The sequence below is a fragment of the Palaemon carinicauda genome, chromosome 9, assembly GCF_036898095.1.
Source record: "Palaemon carinicauda isolate YSFRI2023 chromosome 9, ASM3689809v2, whole genome shotgun sequence".
Classification (NCBI taxonomy): Eukaryota; Metazoa; Arthropoda; class Malacostraca; order Decapoda; family Palaemonidae; genus Palaemon; species Palaemon carinicauda.
The window spans coordinates 133,126,325-133,146,061 of record NC_090733.1 but is presented as its reverse complement, the minus strand read 5'-3'; the positions used below and the strand labels follow the sequence as shown (position 1 = coordinate 133,146,061).

Here is a 19,737-nt window from a genome sequence, read left to right as displayed (position 1 = left end):
TTGTTTTTATACCCCCCCCCCAAAAAAAAAATATAAATCTTAAAAAATATATATATATATTTTGTTTAGTTTGGAATTGAAAGGAATATAATTTTATTAAGAAAAATAGAATTTTATTTAAGTTCAATATCAGGTTATTTTGAACGATGTTTGGAATAATCTGGAGGCCTGGCTTAGTAGAGGTGGAAAATTAGTTACTCGGATGTACCTTGCATGGCTTAAGAATGCTTGGTTTAACTGCCTGGCTTAACAATGCTTGGCTTAACTGCCAGGCTTAATTGCCTGGCTCGATGATGCTGGCTTAACTACCTGGCTTAATTGCCTGGCTTGATGACGCTTGGTTTAGCTGTCTAGCTTAACGAGGCTTGGCCTAATTACCTTGCTTGTTGATGCTTGGCCTAACTGCCTGGCTTAATGATGCTTGGCCTAACTGCCTGGCTTAATGATGCTTAGCCTAACTGCCTGGCTTAATGATGTTTGGCTTAGCTGCTGGCTTAATGATGCTTTGTTTAACTGTCAGGCTTAATGATGCTTGGAATAACAGCCTGGACTAATGATGCTTTGCTTAACTACCTGGCTTAATGGGCTTAGCTGAACTGCCTGGCTTAATGAGGCTTGGTTAACTGCCTGGTGTAATGATGCTTTGCTTAACTGCCTGACATTAGTGATGTTTGCCTTAATGAGGCTTGGCTTAACTGTCTGGCTTAATGATCCATGTCTTAATTGCCTGACTTGATGATGCTTGGCTTAAGGCAAGCATCATTAAGCCAGACAGTTAAGCCAAGCGTCATTGAGGAAAACATCACTAAGGCCAGGCAGTTAAGTAAAGCATCATTAAGCCAGGCAGTTAAGAAAGGCATCATTAAGCCAGGCAGTTAACCAAGCCTCATTAAGCCAGGCAGTTAAGCAAAGCATTATTAAGCCAGTAAGTTGAGCCAAGCATCATCTTCTTCTTCTTCTTTGTCTGCATCTTTTCCCAATTTTATGGGGGGGGGTCGATGTTTCTGGTCAGGTTTCTCCGTCTACCTCTGTCCCGCACTTCATCACCGGTTAATCCATTTGATCGAAGGTCATCCTTGATACAGTCCATCCACCTTCGCTTTGATCTCCCTCTCCTTCTCGTTCCCTGTACCTCCATTTCCATCACTCTCCTCCCAATATACTGTTCATCTCTTCTCATGACATGACCATACCACCTCAGTCTACTTTCTTGTATCTTATCTGATAGTTTTCTAACTCCTGTGGCACCCCTAATTACTTCATTCCTTATCTTATGTCTTCTTGTCACCCCAAACATCCATCTCAACATTCTCATCTCGGCCACATCCAGTTTCTTCTCTTCTGTCTTCTTTATTGCCCACGTCTCCGCTCCATACATCATTGCCGGTCTCACAACTGTCCTGTGTACTTTACCTTTCAACTTAACCCCTATTTTCCTGTCACATAGTACTCCACGCACTTTTTTTCCAATTCTTCCTTCCTGCTTATATTCTGTGGTTTATTTTTGCCTCCAGATCGCCATCCTCTGCAACTGTTGATCCTAAATACTTGAAATTTTCAACTCTTTTTCAATCTCTCTCCTTGTAAACTATCTTCCCCATTCTCCCCATTTTTCAATCTCAAATACTCTGTCTTTTTGCTGCTGATCTTCAATCCTCTATTTTCCATTTCTCTTCTCCACTCCTCCAGTTTCTCTTCTACTCCCTCTCGTCCAGTGCTACACAGTATAACATCATCAACAATAAGCATTAACCAAGGAGACTGAACCCCACTACTAACTGCTTCTGTATATTAAAGGTTTAAATGCTACTCATGAATGGCAGGGAAAAGGGACAGTGACATTGCCCTATCGAGTAGGACAATTCCCTAGCGAATGACTTTATATACATATGATCAGTGTCCAAGTCTCCTCTTCACCAAAGCTAGGACCAAGGAGGGCCAGGCAATAACTGCTGATGACTCAGCAGATAGACCTATAGGCTCCCTCAAAATCCCCATCCTTAGCTCACAAGGATGGTGAGGTTGTAGCGACCAAAGAAACTGATGAGTTTGAGCGGAACTCGAACCCCAGTCTGGCGTTCACCGGTGAGTGAGGGATGTTCCTACGTCGGCCACCACAATCCTAAAATCAGCTGATGAAGAGTTAAATTTCCCTGTAGAAGATAACGTAAAAAAAGAGAAAGCGTTATTTTTTCATGTAGTGTGGAAACCTCCAAATTTTTTTTTGTTTCGCTCAGAGAAAATTTTTATTTTTGAAGAAATGGTTGTGAGACAATGACGTCCCCGGGACATGGGGCGGGGAAGGTAGGAGATGGGAAAAGTCTGTCTCTTTGCTTCTTAACTTTCGGAGCAAGTATTGATGTCTTCCTTCCGAAGGAGAGACTTTTGAGGGAAACATAATCCGAAGGAAGAATTTGCTCGTCGTCTTCGTGTTTTTGAAGTGGAAGGATATGACGAGGAAGAAGAAGAAGCAGGATATGACGAGGAGGAAAAGGATAAGTAGCAGAGTAACGGTAAATGGAGAATAAAAACGAGAGTAGGAGAAGGAAATAATGTGGCAATGAGGAAAAAAAAAAGCTATAATAAAAAGTTAAAGAATAATTCAAAGAGGAGGAGGTGGTGTGACGAAGAAAGGGAAAGAGGAAAACTTGTACAGTACCGACATGTTGAAGAAGTTGCAATTTGATGTGGTTGTCCGAATTTCCAGCTGAAAATATTCTTCATTTTCAAGATATGTCTAAAAGTATATTTTTTTTCTAAATTGATTTGCATAAGAAAAAAAAAGCTGGCTATATAAGTGTAAGGCATTATATAAAAGAGAAAATGCTTTTTAAGATAAAGATACCACTGTTACAATATGTGCTGATGGAATCTTCTGGTTCTTCAATGCAATTTACTTTAAATAGTTTTCTGAAATCCCAAACATTACCTAATGAAAATGTTCTTCCTTGTTTTATAATCTTTTTATTATTATTCCTAGAGACTGTTTTTGTTTTCTTCATTGAATTATTCCTCAAGACTTTCTTTGTTTTCTCCATTGAATCATTCCTCAAGACTGTGTTTGTTTTCTCCATTGAATTATTCCTCAAGACTTTCTTTGTTTTCTCTACTGAATTATTCCTCAAGGCTTTCTTTATTTTTTCCATTGAATTATTCCTGGAGACTCTTTGTTGTCTCTATTATTTCCCATGAGGACAAAGACGACTAATCCATCGATTCTTGTGTCGTCTCCGAACGAAATTGAGTTTCGAATTCAATTTTCAGTTTTCTGCGGAACGAAGCGATTTTGGGAACTTACTCCTCTCTTTGGGGAAAATTTTTTATCTAGTATGAAATGGGAAGAGATCGGAAAAGAATTTTATCTTTTGTTTTCTTTTATGTGTCTGAGCTCATTGATGCTCGAGGATCGTATATCTGCCTCGAAAGTACATATTGGTAACTCACATTCACACACGCACACATACACATCCTCCCCTTTATGATAAAGAGCGATTGTGTTGATATATATATATATATATATATATATACATATATATATACACATGTATATATTATATATATATATATTATATATATATATATATATATATATATATATATATATATATATATATATATATTTCTTTGTGTTTACGCAAATGCATTTATACAAGTTTACATAAAAATAAGAAAATTATACTATACATTTACAAGGTTAAAAAGGTTAAAACAACTATATTTACCTAATTGGCAGCACCACGTCACTTTCAGAGGATATTTTTATTTCAGTTTTCAACTCAGTTCCCGTATTTACCTTTTTAAAGTTTTCTTTGTAACTAATTTAATCAAAACTTTGGTCGTTTTGTTGGAATATTTTATTGTGTAGTGGATTTTACACTATAAGTTTCATCGTTTTTTGTTTGGCATTTTTTTTCTTTTAAATGTTTATTGTTATGGGTAGTTAGTTTGTTCTATTCTGCCGTAAATTATGTTCGTAGATTGTCCTTTGAATCAATGGGTGCTTCAGTACAACCAGTTTTGGTAATAGATATCAAAAGGTAGTTTTGTTTAGGTATTTACAGGAATTATTTAGATATCAAAAGGTAGTTTTGTTTAGGTATTTACAGGAATTATTTAGATATCAAAAGGTAGTTTTGTTTAGGTATTTACAGGAATTATTTAGATATCAAAAGGTAGTTTTGTTTAGGTATTTACAGGAATTATTTAGATATCAAAAGGTAGTTTTGTTTAGGTATTTACAGGAATTATTTAGATATCAAAAGGTAGTTTTGTTTAGGTATTTACAGGAATTATTTATAATTGTCAAGGATGACTATCTGGTTTCATGTTTTTGTGTTATTCAAATACATTTGTACAGATATAAAGACACGAGAATTGACTTTCGTTGGCATATTTCACTTTCTTTTTGAACTGGGAGATATTAACATGAAATAGTACACTACAGTAAATTCTGCATCATATAACATTTCACAAAATTAAAGGTCTCATTTTATAATTCTTAATTCAGCAGTCTTGTTAAAGCCTTGCTGACGCCTCTACAGTGAATAATTTCTTAAAGGAAGCTTAACATTAACAAACAATGAATCGTTTTCCCGAGGGTTTCTGGAGGAGCCTCAAATCTTAATGAAGAACACCGACCCTTAGGAAGGAGACACGACCCGGGAGACACCAGACTAATAGAAGCCTTCACGTCAACTCTTGGACAAATGGCTTCATCTGCTTTCCTCGAGTCAGACCCCCCCCCCCTCTCTCTCTCTCTCTCTCTCTCTCTCTCTCTCTCTCTCTCTCTCTCTCTCTCTCTCTCTCTCTCTCCATACTATGTTCTACGCTGATTTTTCTGTGTAAAGGAAAATGTAGGTATCAGGGCAGGTAATGAGAAGTGAAAGAGGTCTTGCAAATCAAATACGAATGAAGAGCAATATATTAGGTTAGATTCACTTACTATTCCCCCAAAGAACAGAAAACAAACTAGCGTTTTGGTACTACAAGAACGTGAGAAGTTATTTCTTCGTAGTAGAATTTACTCAGATCTTATAAAATAAATTGGGCTATGTTTTGAAAACGGGGAAAAAAATAAGATACTGCTTAAGCCAGTAAAATGGGCAATTTGTTTACTTATTCTTATAAATACATTTGTGTTGATTTGCACATTATATATATATATATATATATATATATATATATATATAATGTGTGTGTGTGTGTGTTTATAGTACTAATCAGGACCACCCATACTAGGTTAGTTTACTGTGAAGCATCAGACAAAAATCTACCATCACCAATCCGCAGTTAGCCAGCGTGGTGATTGATACTGGCCACGGCACAGACATGAATAAGGACATATCTGATTTCTTTGTCTTGCTATGGTCTAGAAACGTTTGCGGTTGTTTGTATGTGTATTTATATATATATATATATATATATATATATATACAGTATATATATATATATATATATATATATATATATATATATACAGTATATATATATATATATATATATATATATATATATATATATATATATACAGTATATACATGTATATATATGTATATATATATGCAGTATATATATGTGTATATATATACAGTATATATATGTATGTATATATATACAGTATATATATGTATGTATATATATACAGTATATATGTATATATATATATATATATATATATATATATATATATATATATATATATATATATAGTAGACAGTTGGGTTTCTCTTGAGAATCGTAATTTATGCAGAAATAAAATAAGCAGTGCTTCTATCATCATCTACATTTTTTGGGAGCTGTTGATATGATTTCCATCATCTTCAGTCTATCTACAATTGATACAATGTGAAATTGATAGAAATTATCATAAATTGGAAGAAATAATTCTAGCTACCCATTGGGACTTTTTTGAAAATAGGGTCCCTCAGATTTAATTTTTTCAAAAATAAGGGTGTTTGCATCCGTTCAGATCGTCTCTCTGTCCCTTCCCCTGCCTACTGGAAGAAATAATTCTAGCTACCCAATGGGTCTTTTTTTTTTTTTTTTTTTTTAAATAGGGTCCCTCAGATTTCATTTTTTTTTTTTTTTTTTAGATAAGGGTGTTTGCGCCCAACTAGCTTTAAAATCAAACCAATCAAAGAACATTAATCTATTTAAAAGACCACATTACTAATATAGCCTAATCACTTGCAGGAAATGACGACCACCCACTTAGAGCAGCAAACCACAGACCAGAAAACAGATCAATGACTCACCGGCAACTGAACAGGTAAGCCCTCATTCAAGCTGGGTTTTGTCTTAAAAATGTACAAAGACTCCAAGATTCTCAGTTGGCTGACATTACTTTGTCTGACAGTGATTTTGAAATTTTCTTTGGAAATGGCATGATTAGATTTAAATGAATGGTCATAAAGAGCCGAAATTGGGATCTTAGTTACCTGTCTATGGGTACGTACTGATTTCCCCATGTGCTCTGAAATCCTACACTGAAGCTGTTTAGACGTGCTTCCTGTGTAGCACTCATTACAGATGCACATTGGTAAGTGTAGCCTATATGACATCAGAACACAAGATACTTTTTAGATCTCAATCCAAAGAAAATAATTTGATATCAATACTCTTGGAACAGCTCAAAGAAAGTAAGTGCTTAATTGACGTCATTGAATATATATATATATATATATATATATATATATATATATATATATATGTATGTATGTATGTTTGTATGTATGTATATATATATGTATATATATATATCTATATATATTTATATATATGTATATACTGTATATATATGTATATACTGTATATATATGTATATATATATGTATATACTGTATATATATGTATATATATATATATATATATATATATATATATATATATATTTATTTGTATATATATATATTTATTTGTATATATATATACATATTTATATGTATATATATATATATATATATATATATATATATATATATATATATATACATAATTATTGTATTAGTTTGCATGAAGGCAACGTTGTTCAAATAGGAAGCAATAATAATTTGCAGCAACTCCCTCAGTAATATCTGAACATTACCAGTACTTGAATTAGCCTCCCGAGCCATAATCTACAAATGGTGCAGCAGATGTTGGATATGAAACGGGAATGCTGACTTGGAATACTTTTGTAACATTTATTAAAGTTACCGATAAAGTCAATATGGAACAGAGACCTTTCCAGGATCAGTAATTGCAATAGAGTCTTGCAGACACCGAGTCTCCTCTGCTCTCACTCTGAATGAATTGGGTCACCTCTATTGCAGAAGGGGGAAGCTCTTCGGTCGAGTTTGTTTGGCCATTTTGAACTAAAGATATTTTATCATTAAAGGTGTACTGTTGATGCGAATTTAACCATTATAAGAAAATTAAGGGTCATATTGATAGTACGTAATAAAAAAGAGGGATATTCTGCAGGATTTCTTGTGTTTAAAACATTAAAAGAGACTCACTATAGACTTGCATTACAAATTAAAGAGAGCGAAAATTACAATGATGGAGATATAAGCTTATGACGCTAAGAAAATAACCAATAACAAAATCATGATATTTAGTTAAAGAGAATCCTTTTTATAAATCGTAAGATAAATTGGAATAACAGTTTATATCTCATAAATATATCAAACAGGTTATTCAACAATAACTTTGAATCCATTTCAGAAAAAAATCCTATAATCTTTTGTCAATTTAATGAAGATTTAGATCATCTTAAGTACGATATTTTCTCAAACCATTTCATCAAGAATAATCGTTTAAAGAATTCTCTACCAAAACACGTGATGTTTTAGAGGCCTTGTGACGCAACGGATAACGCGTCTGACTACGGATCAGAAGATTCCAGGTTCGAATCCTGGCAAGGTCGACTTCTGAGTTTTTGATTGATAAGAAACATCTCCTGAATAAAGAATACAATAATAATAAGAAGAAGAAGAAGAATAGGGAAGTGTGGAATGTGGGGAAAGGAAGAGTACCCCTGGATGTAATCCAGTCTATAGCTCAAAGGCAGGTACTCGGGATGGGAAAGATTAAGGAAAAGGGAGAAATAGAAGTACAAGAGAAGAATAAAAGAGAGGGGCAGACCCTCTTTAGGGAATTGGAATACACTAGAAGGTAATTTCACTCTATATTGGGAAATATTTCCATATTAAAGTTCATTAAGGAAACAAAGAAATTCCATTATGATAATGTTAAAAACTATAATATCTGGCCTGATGTTGTGAGGAACTATTAATCAGTAATGAAATACATGTGTTAGTTACAAGACGAAGACCAAAATGGATTAAAATTAATTCAAGTGCCAGTGACGGCTCATGAAAAAGGGGGAGGTGCGGGAATCCGTAAAACGTGCAAATTACATTTTAGGTTACTTGAGATCTCAGTGTACTTTTCAACTCTACTATATTTGTATTGACTCTCTTCTGTTATATTTCCTTTGTATTCCCACTGCATTTATTTTTGCAAGCAAAACTTTCCCGCAAAACTGTTTCCCGACTTAAAACAACGCCAACATTGTTTAGAAGTTTTGCGTTACGAGTGGAAAGAATATAAATGTAGAAAACTTCGAAGATACCTAAAGTAGACCATTAATACTTCTTCGAAATATCTGTTCCACATTACATTGCAGGTAGTATTATACACTTCAGTATATCTTAAATACATTATTATATTTTATAAGGATTCATGGAATGAATCCTTAAGGGTAAGGGTAGAAGAGACTCTTTAGCTATGGTAAGCAGCTCTTCTAGAAGGAAACTCCAAAATCAAACATTGGTCTCTAGTCTTGGATAGTGCCATAGCCTCTGTACCATTGGCTACTTTCCTCTTGGTAAGGGTAGAAGAAAGACTTTAGCTATGGTAAGCAGCTCTTCTAGAAGGAAACTCCAAAATCAAACCATTGGTCTCTCGTCTTGGATAGTGCCATAGCCTCTGTACCATTGGCTACTTTCCTCTTGGTAAGGGTAGAAGAAAGACTTTAGCTATGGTAAGCAGCTCTTCTAGAAGGAAACTCCAAAATCAAACCATTGGTCTCTCGTCTTGGATAGTGCCATAGCCTCTGTAGCATTGGCTACTTTTCCCTTGGTAAGGGTAGAAGAGACTTTAGCTATGGTAAGCAGCTCTTCTAGGAGAAGGACACTCCAAAATCAAACCATTGGTCTCTAGTCTTGGATAGTGCCATAGCCTCTGTAGCATTGGCTACTTTTCTCTTGGTAAGGGTAGAAGAGACTTTAGCTATGGTAAGCAGCTCTTCTAGGAGGACACTCCAAAATCAAACCATTGGTCTCTAGTCTTGGATAGTGCCATAGCCTCTGTAGCATTGGCTACTTTCCTCATGGTAAGGGTAGAAGAAACTCTTTAGCTATGGTAAGCAGCTCTTCCAGGAGAAGGACACTCCAAAATCAAACCATTGGTCTCTAGTCTTGGATAGTGCCATAGCCTCTGTACCATTGGCTACTTTCCTCTTGGTAAGGGTAGAAGAAAGACTTTAGCTATGGTAAGCAGCTCTTCTAGGAGAAGGACACTCCAAAATCAAACCATTGGTCTCTAGTCTTGGGTAGTGCCATAGCCTCTGTACCATTGGCTACTTTCCTCTTGGTAAGGGTAGAAGAGACACTTTAGCTATGGTAAGCAGCTCTTCTAGGAGAAGGACACTCCAAAATCAAACCATTGTTCACTAGTCTTGGATACTGCCATAGCCTCTGTACCATGGTCTTCCACTGTCTTGGGTTAGAGTTCTCTTGCTTGAGGGTACACTTGGGCACTCTATTCTATCTAATTTCTCTTCCTCTTGTTTTGTTAAAGTTTTTATAGTTTATATAGGAAATATTTATTTTAGTATTGTTATTTTTCCTTGTTTCCTTAATCACTGGCCTATTTTCCCTGTTGGGGGCCCTGGGCTTATAGCATCTTGCTTTTCCAACTAGGGATAGGGTGGTAGCTTAGCAAATAATAATGATAATAATAGTAAATGAGTTTGCAACAACATTACGGAGTTTGGAGATTGTCTTCATCTCGTCGATTTATCTTTTGCATCTTTTAGTGAATCTGGTTCATAATTGCCAATGATGACGTTGTAATTTGTGTATTTCTTACATTACTGAATCTTATAAGCGTGTCATAATGAGAATGTATATGATGAAGTATTCATGGTAACATGAGTATAACGAACATACGCACAATCTGATAAACTAGAAATGTATTGTGTTTTGATAAATTTCTTTGATACATTAGTAGGATTTTTAAGAGATTCTTTACCGAGATATAAGTTTTTCTTGAAGGGAATTTACAACCGAAGAGTAAATTGTTTAATGGAAATTATCTGGTTTTTTTTAATGTAATCGGTCTGTAGATTATAATATGTATTACTGTAGTTTTTTTCATGAAAAGGTAAGAATGGTGATACTGATGCTTTTTAAAAGTCCGCTACTGAAATAAATTACCTATGGAAAGTGCCACCATTGAATAGCTAGAAAAATTCCTTTTCGTTCTTCTTCTTCTTCTTCTTCTTCTTCTTCTTCTTCTTCTTCTATGTCTGCATCTTTTCCCACTTTTATGTGGGGTCGATGTTTCTGACCAGCTTTCTCCATTTACCTCTGTCCCACACTTCATCACCGGTTAATCCCTTTGATCGAAGGTCATCCTTGATACAGTCCATCCACCTTCGCTTTGGTCTCCCTCGCCTTCTGGTTCCCTGTACCTCCATTTCCTTCACCCTCCTCCCAATATTCTGTTCATCTCTTCTCATGATATGACCTTACCACCTCAGATTACTTTCTTGGATCTTATCTGATAGTTTACTAACTCCTGTGGTACCCCAAATTACTTCATTCCGTATCTTATCTCTTCTTGTCACCCAACACATCCATCTCAACATTCTCATCTCTGCCACATCCTTTTCGTTGTGACGTTTAAAGAAGCGTTGTTTTCAAGTAACGAAGTTGAAACTGTTCCGAATAAAAGCTGCAAATATATGTTAGTTTAAAGTTTAATGGTTTCACGTGACACTGATTCAAAATGCATTAGTCTATCGTTATGATGTCCTATATTAATAATGCTTGAAAATGTAATATTTATAGTTATTGGATGTTTAAATTAAGTATTTCATGGTATAAGAAAGAAAAGCTCAGATATAATCTTTTGGTCATCATGAAGGCTTAAATATGTATCATTCTATAACATAAAGGTTTAAAGATGCATTGCCCGAAAACATTAATGTTTAAAGTTGCAACATTCTAAAGTATGAAATCGTAACGATGGTTTAGTCTTTACTGTGAAGGTTTATGAGTCGTTAGTTTGATCTCAAAAGGATTAAAGTAAAATCTCAGTGTTTAAGTGATAATATTATATACCCCATATCTCTTACTTTCGTTTTTGGATTTTTGGAATTCCTTTTCGCCAATACTAAAAGTACTTCTATTACACAGCGGTGTGATGCAGTGGTGTGACTTGCGAGGCAATTCTGAAAGAGAGTTTTAAAGGGTCATTTAAGTTGTAACGAGGTCGACATATTTACACTGGCGAAGGGGAAGTTAATATTCCATTTTTCATAGTGTATATATATCTGATTACCCTAGATCACACACACACACACACACACACACACATATATATATATATATATATATATATATATATATATATATATATATATATATATATATATATATGTGTGTGTGTGTGTGTGTGTGTGTGTAAGATATTACAAATCGGTGTATCAGCGAACACCACGAAAAGTAAAAGACAAGCTTGTACCCAAGGCTTTAATTTTTTATTTAAGCGCATTTTCTGGGCGTCAAAGGGTGAACAAACTTGGCACTGACCACACACACACACACACACACATATATATATATATATATATATATATGTATAATATATATATATATATATGTGTGTGTGTGCATATATATGTGCGTATGTATGTATGCATGTATATGATATATACAGTACATTATATATATATATATATATATATATATATATATATATATATATATATATATGAATATCTTTGTATGTATATATATGAATATATTTGTATGTATATATATATACATATATATATGTGCATATATATGTGTGTATGTATGTATGTATGTATGCATGTATATAATATATACAGTAAATTATGTATATATATATATATATATATATATATATATATATATATATATATATATATGAATATATTTGTATGTATATATATGAATATATTTGTATGTATATATATATATATATATATATATATATATATATGTGTGTGTGTGTGTGTGTGTGTGTGTGTGTGTGTATTCCTTTTGTTCTTTTATATGTGGCATGTGAGCCATACATTTCCCATTAAAAAAGTAAATTGGGTAATCTTTCGTATTTTAGATCTTACAAGAGCTTCAGCTCTGAGTCAGGACGTAAGTTCAGTGAAAACCAGCTGTAATAAATTCACGCAAATAAAGAAGTCACGACTTAATGCAATGTCTATTGTGCACATGAAGAGACATTCGCTAAGTTTGCAATCTTATGAAAAGTCTTTGCTCTTAATTATGACGACATCGGTGTGAATCATCGTAATACATTACGGAGTATATTGCAGAAGGTTTAGCAAAGGGGATTAGAATTAATTGCAGTGACGCTGCTGCACCATTAAAGGTGTTAATGATAATGAACATTTATGACAGTTGGTCATTAAGGAACCTAGAAACGGGCCAAGGTGGAATGCTTTCAGGGAAGAAGAATCATGAGCGGGAGTTCTTCTTATAGTCACTTTTAATTGAATCTTTGGTTTGACATTAATAAAGGGTACTGGATGTGCTGGAGCCAATTTAAATGTCTTATATGAATACTACAATCATACAATTTAATCGAATCTTTGGTTTTGAAATTAATAAAGGGTACTGGATGTGCTGGAGCCAATGTAAATGTCTTATTTGAATACTACAATCATACAATTTAATCGAATCTTTGGTTTTGAAATTAATAAAGGGTACTGGTTGTGCTGGAGCCAATGTAAATGTCTTATTTGAATACTACAATCATACAATTTAATCGAATCTTTGGTTTCGCAATTAATAAAGGGTACTGGATGTGCTGGAGCCAATGTAAATGTCTTATTTGAATACTACAATCATACAATGGTATGGAGCACACAACCAGCGAGCAACGCAGGGGAAGGAACTCGGTGGATGTTGTGGTTGGGGGGGGGGGGGGGGGGGGAGGGTTGGCGGACGCTGACGCGCGTCAACCAATCACAGCCAAGCAAATCAGTCCTGAGTTTCCCGCCAACCAAAGTAGGCGGACTACTCCCCTCTCCCCCTCCTACCCAGTCTGTTTTTTCCAACTTCGAAGACGCTTCCTTCGCAATTTGTCATTTATAGTGCTTGCGTAATTTTGCTATTATATCGGTTGGTTATTGTGTGGCTAACACATAATATATAGCCTTCTAGAAAATGTGGCATCTTGTGACTGTGAAGTGCTTAGTAGAGCTACCTGACGTTAGTGGTCAAGATGCTTTCGACGTGTTTACTGAAAAGATACTTCTTGAAAAATGAATTGTCTGTTTCAAAATGACTTGCTGGATTAGGGTGAATCTTAACCTTGTGTTAGTTGCAACGAAAACGTTTGGCTGATGGTGAAGATATGGGTATTGTGATTCGAGTGATAGTGGTCATGACTCATGAACATAGAGGGAAGTGGAGTTGCTTCGGCGAGTGTTGCTGGACAAATGCAAAGTATCGGGGATAGGTTTATAGTTTACAGTTTGCCTCCCATAATCATAATTGATTGATTGATTGAAAGTTTTCTGGCGTCCTGACCCATAATCATAAGTCTTGATAAGGTGGTGTATGGGAAACATATTCTGAAATAAGTGTGAAAGTTCCAAACACTATGATTAGGCCTAAGTGTCATTATTGGTACCATGTGCAAACATTCTATCCAGTCGTCGGACATGGGAGGTGTTTAAGGACGAATTTCTCTTATATTTCTTGGTAAAAAGCCATTTGAACGTAAGTGAAATGAAAAATACTTTAATTCAAGTCATGTGAAATATGTTTACAAGCATAAGAACTGCAGCCAGACTTTTAAATACCGTGTACCGGACTGGATTTAGTTCTACACAGCATCTTAGTAAAAAAGTGAATGCAGACAAGCGTGATTGTTTACCGATTCCACGAGTAAAATACCACCATTTACGGACGATTAACTCCCTATAGGCAGCTTTTTTAATTGGGATGATTTAAATATATGCAGAACAACATCCTAAGAAAGTCTCATACTCTAGAACGAGTATGAGAATCAAAGAACTCCCAGACTTTGTTGTAGTTACACGTGAACAAGAAACTAACGATGATATATAATAGACTTTATGTTGGAGTTTTATATCTAAAACAGCCTGCATAACACAACAGGATGACTCCCTTGATGTGAAAAGTTTGCAAGGGTGCGTTACAGGGCAAAACTGGGATAATACAGAGAATGGAGAGATTCCGTAGTGTGTATTATATGTTGCAACTTAATATTACTTAGAAGTTGCCTTGCAAAATTAGTCTGTGTCTGGCGAAGGTCGTCCTGCAAAGAAAAACCCATATCATTTTTGCAATCCAAGATTCTACGATCCATTGCAACAGTTCACCTTCATCACCGTGCAATAGATATTGCATTATTGAACTGCAACTGGATATCCAGATGAAGAGTGGCATTAACTCCCCAAGATGACCTTGAATAGGATACTGTCACTGCTATCAACCCCCCACAACTGGCTCAAGAAAGAGATGTACATCGATCTTCTCTGCTTAATGAGTGAGTGTTACCATAAAGTTAACAGAAAAGGAGTAACGTTGCTTAAGGAGTAGGGAAAGGTTATCTGTTTGTTCCCATTTAAACTCACTGCCATTAAAATCTTTTGTTCACCATTTTCCTCAGTACAATATTGAAATCACCATTTCTCCCATTAATTATATGAGCATTATAGGTCTATAAATTTTCTTATAAACCAAAATTATTAGAATTATTCCGTGTTTACTTTTGTACACTAGGCCAATTAGTATCAGATGGGCGAGTGATATTGTATTTGGTAGATTTCTTTGTCTGTTTCTTTATTAGCAATTTTACAGAAAAATTACAAGACCGATTAACTTGAAATTTTCAGGAGAGATGCCTTATTACACTTAATAGAACCCATTAAAATTTGGATCTTATGGGGTCAAAGTCATCCGAAAGGTCATGATCTAATTTTTACTATGACCCGATTTACTTGAAACCAAGTCCAAAATATTCATTTTCAGTTTCGGAAAATAATGTTTATATTAAAACTGATAACTCAGTTTTGAAGAGTCGCTGGTTCAAAGTTCTAATTAAATGGTCGAATTTTTAGGGTCACTTAATTTCAGAGGGCCATAACTCTCAAACGAGTACAGATATATAATCAGTTAACATTATTGACAGACAGAAAACCACATATGGACTTTAAATGACACCATGTCCTTTAACCTTCCGAAGAAAGATGAACTTCAACATTACCCAATTTCAGCAAGTTCATATTAACTATTTACAATTATTGACGGATACTGCAACTCTACAAAAACATTTAAAGCATTGGTAGTATTTTAGTAAAGGTCCTCGTATGAGGGTCGGGGTTTGCCTCTTGTTAAGTTTAAAGTTTTACAGTTTTTGATAGAAACTACTCTTAGAAATTTGTAAATATCCAGAAAAGTGATGAAAAACAGAACGACATATTGTGGCTAGAATGAATGATTTCATGCATAGACTCATAATCTAAGACTTATAAACTCTCAAACTATACAGTTGTTTAAAGTCTTAAAGATGAATGAAGTTGTGAGTCTCAGAGCATTACATATTTCCTTCATATCCCAAACCAAACATATATTTGCAAGGTATCCAAAAGACGACAGGAGTTAGGATTTATTGAAAACACCCAACTACTAAAACGCGACATTCTTTGTTCAAGTTTTTCCATCACGTTTCATTCAATCACCATTGCATTTCCTTCACCTACCGGAAATACATTGCACGCGTCATCTGTCTCACTGAATCATTCTTCGTTATAGAAACACGATTCACGTGTAACTTTGGATTAAAATCAATTGCCATGATTCATTTGAAATCAGTTTCGGAGTTGAATACAATGACCTCATTTGTCATAAATCTTTTCATAATGGGCGACATTTGGCACCGTGTGATTGGAGTTCAGCATTTTACGCGGGCTCATTTAGTGTATGTGTAGTTAGTTGTATTTAGGTTTTTTAATATAAGTATATTAAATAAATCACATTACCGTCCAACTGTAAAAATGAATTAAAAAGGTATTTTTCTTACTAACCAGATTACGTTGATAGGCCTAGGTCAAAGGTTTGAATATATCGGAATTTATTTTCTGCTTATTAACGTGCGCAACCAATATTTCAAATAAAACATGTGTAAATATATATATATATATATATATATATATATATATATATATATTTATATACACAAAATTTTCTCTTAACAAGATTGTATCCAGGGATGGACAACACTAGACACTCTCATTCATCATTTAACTGCTGAATCTGGAATGAATCTCATGTATAATAAAATTTGTACAATATTATTAGTTGTCTCGTACATCAACATAAAGGCTCATTAACAGCACCTTAAATCCCAAAATGCGCTATTCACCCCTAATTAATGAACGTTCTCTTTTGTTTCTTGAACAAGTCTGGTCTTTTCTATTACGCCTTCCACGCCTCCTATCCACATGTGTGTCTATATACTGTCCTTTGTACGGGGAAACTATTTATGGTCTTTAAAGCAATCACTAAAGTGTAGGTTAGAAATTCTTTTGAAAGACCCACAGTTGTCTGAATATGCATTATTAGAGTATTCCAGTGTATCTTGATTTAGTGTAGAAACTGCATGTGAGGGAGATCACGTATATTCTGAAATAATGCCCTTTTAAGCGGTCATGTTGATTTTTAGTAGGACGATCGCAAACAGATGCATCATCTTGTTGGTAAGGTTATCCGCCTTTACGGATAAATTCCATTAAAACTTTGCTGTTGTTTTACAAGATGATAATAATTAGATACTGGCGTCAGCTTTCTCGGGAAAGCAGGATTTTTTTTTTTTTAGAATAAGGAAACCAGAATAAAAATCGCAAAATAACAACACATGAAACGAATGACGGGAGTCAGTCTTGTCTCGCTATTTTCGAGCGATCCTCTTCACTCCAGACTCCTCGATTCTTGTCTTTGATGTGAAATTCATCAGCGTAGGTATGTCGGTGAATGCGTGGCAGAGAGAGACTCGAATTCAGGTTTGTCGTGCTACACGTTCTGAAGGAAGCCTGTCCTTTGTGGTACGTTCCGGTTTTAAGATCACGGGAAAGCCAGAGCTGAAGTGACAAGTGTCTGGTGGAATCCTGTTAACTCCTCTTCGAATGGAGTTGCTTTGTTTGCGATGTAGCAGATTTAGCGAAAGGAAGAAGGGGAAGAGAGTGTGGGGTTTAGGAATTGCTTTATTGTTCACTTACAGTTGAGGATTACGACATAAGTAGGATAGAAAAAGATCAGATTGGAAATCTATCTATCCAATTGAGAGAGAGAGAGAGAGAGAGAGAGAGAGAGAGAGAGAGAGAGAGGAGAGAGAGAGATCTTTGGGCACGGATGAGTAGATGTTTAAAGCAAAATGACCATACATACACACATAGAATATATATATATATATATATATATATATATATATATATATATACATATATATATATATATATATATATATATATATATATATATATATATATATATATATATATATATATGGTGTGTGAATAATATGTCTATATAGGTGTGTGTGTGTCATACTAGAATGTCCTAATGGATTATAAAAAGTTGATCTAGTAAAATTGAACTCTGCGTTTATTTAATACCCTACATCAGAGGTCAGTTTTATTACATTCAATATACAAAGTCAGTAGGATTTACGGAAAACGTGATATATTCCACTCATGGTACATGAACCACCAAAGGAATACCATCAGCGATCGCCTCTTTAAATATAGAACAGCTAAAATTATGAAGTGTTTAAATATAAGGTACTAAGAATATGGAATCATGGTACTGAGAACATTTTAAAATCGAAATACTCTATAGATACACTTCAAGAGAGCAACGTAGGCGTTTTTAAGGGGTATTGTTTTTTAGGATTTTTTTTATTATTTTTTTTTATTCAATAAGTGGAAAGATTCAAGATTTGCTGATGAAAGTATGGGAAGAAGGGATTTGTTTTTATTTTGAAATGTATATAGCAGAAGAACCAGGTGTTATTCTATTTTATTTCAGTAGGCATTGCAAGAAAGGTTGGTTGGTTGATGTTATGATTATGGGTTTCTCGTACTTTTAATTGTCTTTTTTAATATTTTTATTTAATGATTAGGAATTTCTTGTACATTTAATTGTCTTTTTTATCCTTTTTTTTATTTTATGATTATGGATTTCTCGCAATTTTAATGGTTTTTTTTTATCTTTTTTTATTTTATGATCTATGTTTCTCGTACATTTAATTTTTTTTTTTTTTTTTTTTTTTTTTTTTTTTTTGACGATTGACTTCAAAATAATTAGTGATCCAAGCGTTATATTTTAACCAAAGTTTATGTATTTTGATTGATCCCAGTTGAAGGCAGCATAGTTTTAGTTTTTTCTGTTGGGGGGGGGGGGGGGGGGGGCATGGCTTTAGCAAAACGAGGTACTGCGAATTGGAAACCGAAATGGAATCGACCATGTGACAAGGATTTCATTAAGAAGATTCTGTCGAAATAATTGCATTGTTTTTCATTTTGTCTCTCCTGCCTAATAGAATCAATATGAAATTCTATTAAAACCAGCTCGCATTGCCATAAATCGAATCAATGACAACGCATAGCTCGAGAAGCAATTGCAGTAAAATTTACTACAACGACATTTTCAATCTTGCAACATTCTCAAAATGGTTTCCTTTATCAGAGCCCTCTGATTAAAACTCTTTCACTGATTGTCCAGCTGTCACTTATATATCGGATTTTTATTGTAATACTCAAAACAACCTCTTAACATTTCATATTTCCAGGCTCTCAGTGTAAAACCTATGCAAAAGAGATGGCAAAGGTCGTTGTTGCCATAGCAATACTGTGCCTTGATATAGCTTATGTAACTTCGTATATTTCGCTATTTCTGGGGAAGAATTAAAAGTCAATGGACATGTGCATAGGCTACATCTTTAAATCATTATTCAGTTTTTGATATTGATATCTACGGTATATATTATTATTTCTTTGTTTAATTTTATAGGTAACTTCATCTATTACTGTATGTATATACTGTATATATATATATATATATATATATATATACATATATATATATATATATATATATATATATATACATATATATATATATATGTATATATATATATATATATATATATATATATATATATATATATATATATATGGTAGTGTGTGCGTTTGAGTGTGGAGAGAGAGAGAGAGAGAGAGAGAGAGAGAGAGAGAGGAGAGAGAGAGGAGAGAGAGAGAGAGAGGAGAGAGAGAGAGAGAATAAACAATAAGCAACAATACCTACAGCTGATGGGAATAAAGAAGCATCAAAGGATTTTCTCCGAATCTTTTATGAAAGGGACTGATGAAGTATATAGTAGATGCGTTATGAT

At 34.2% G+C, this 19,737-nt stretch overlaps 1 non-coding gene across 1 annotated transcript; it reads left to right on the top strand.

Annotated features, from left to right (window-relative positions):
• The first annotated feature begins 7,833 nt into the window (after positions 1–7,833).
• TRNAR-ACG (transfer RNA arginine (anticodon ACG)) lies at positions 7,834–7,906 on the top strand. Its single transcript has one exon. It is a non-coding gene; the product is annotated as a tRNA-Arg (tRNA).
• The last annotated feature ends 11,831 nt before the right edge of the window (positions 7,907–19,737 follow it).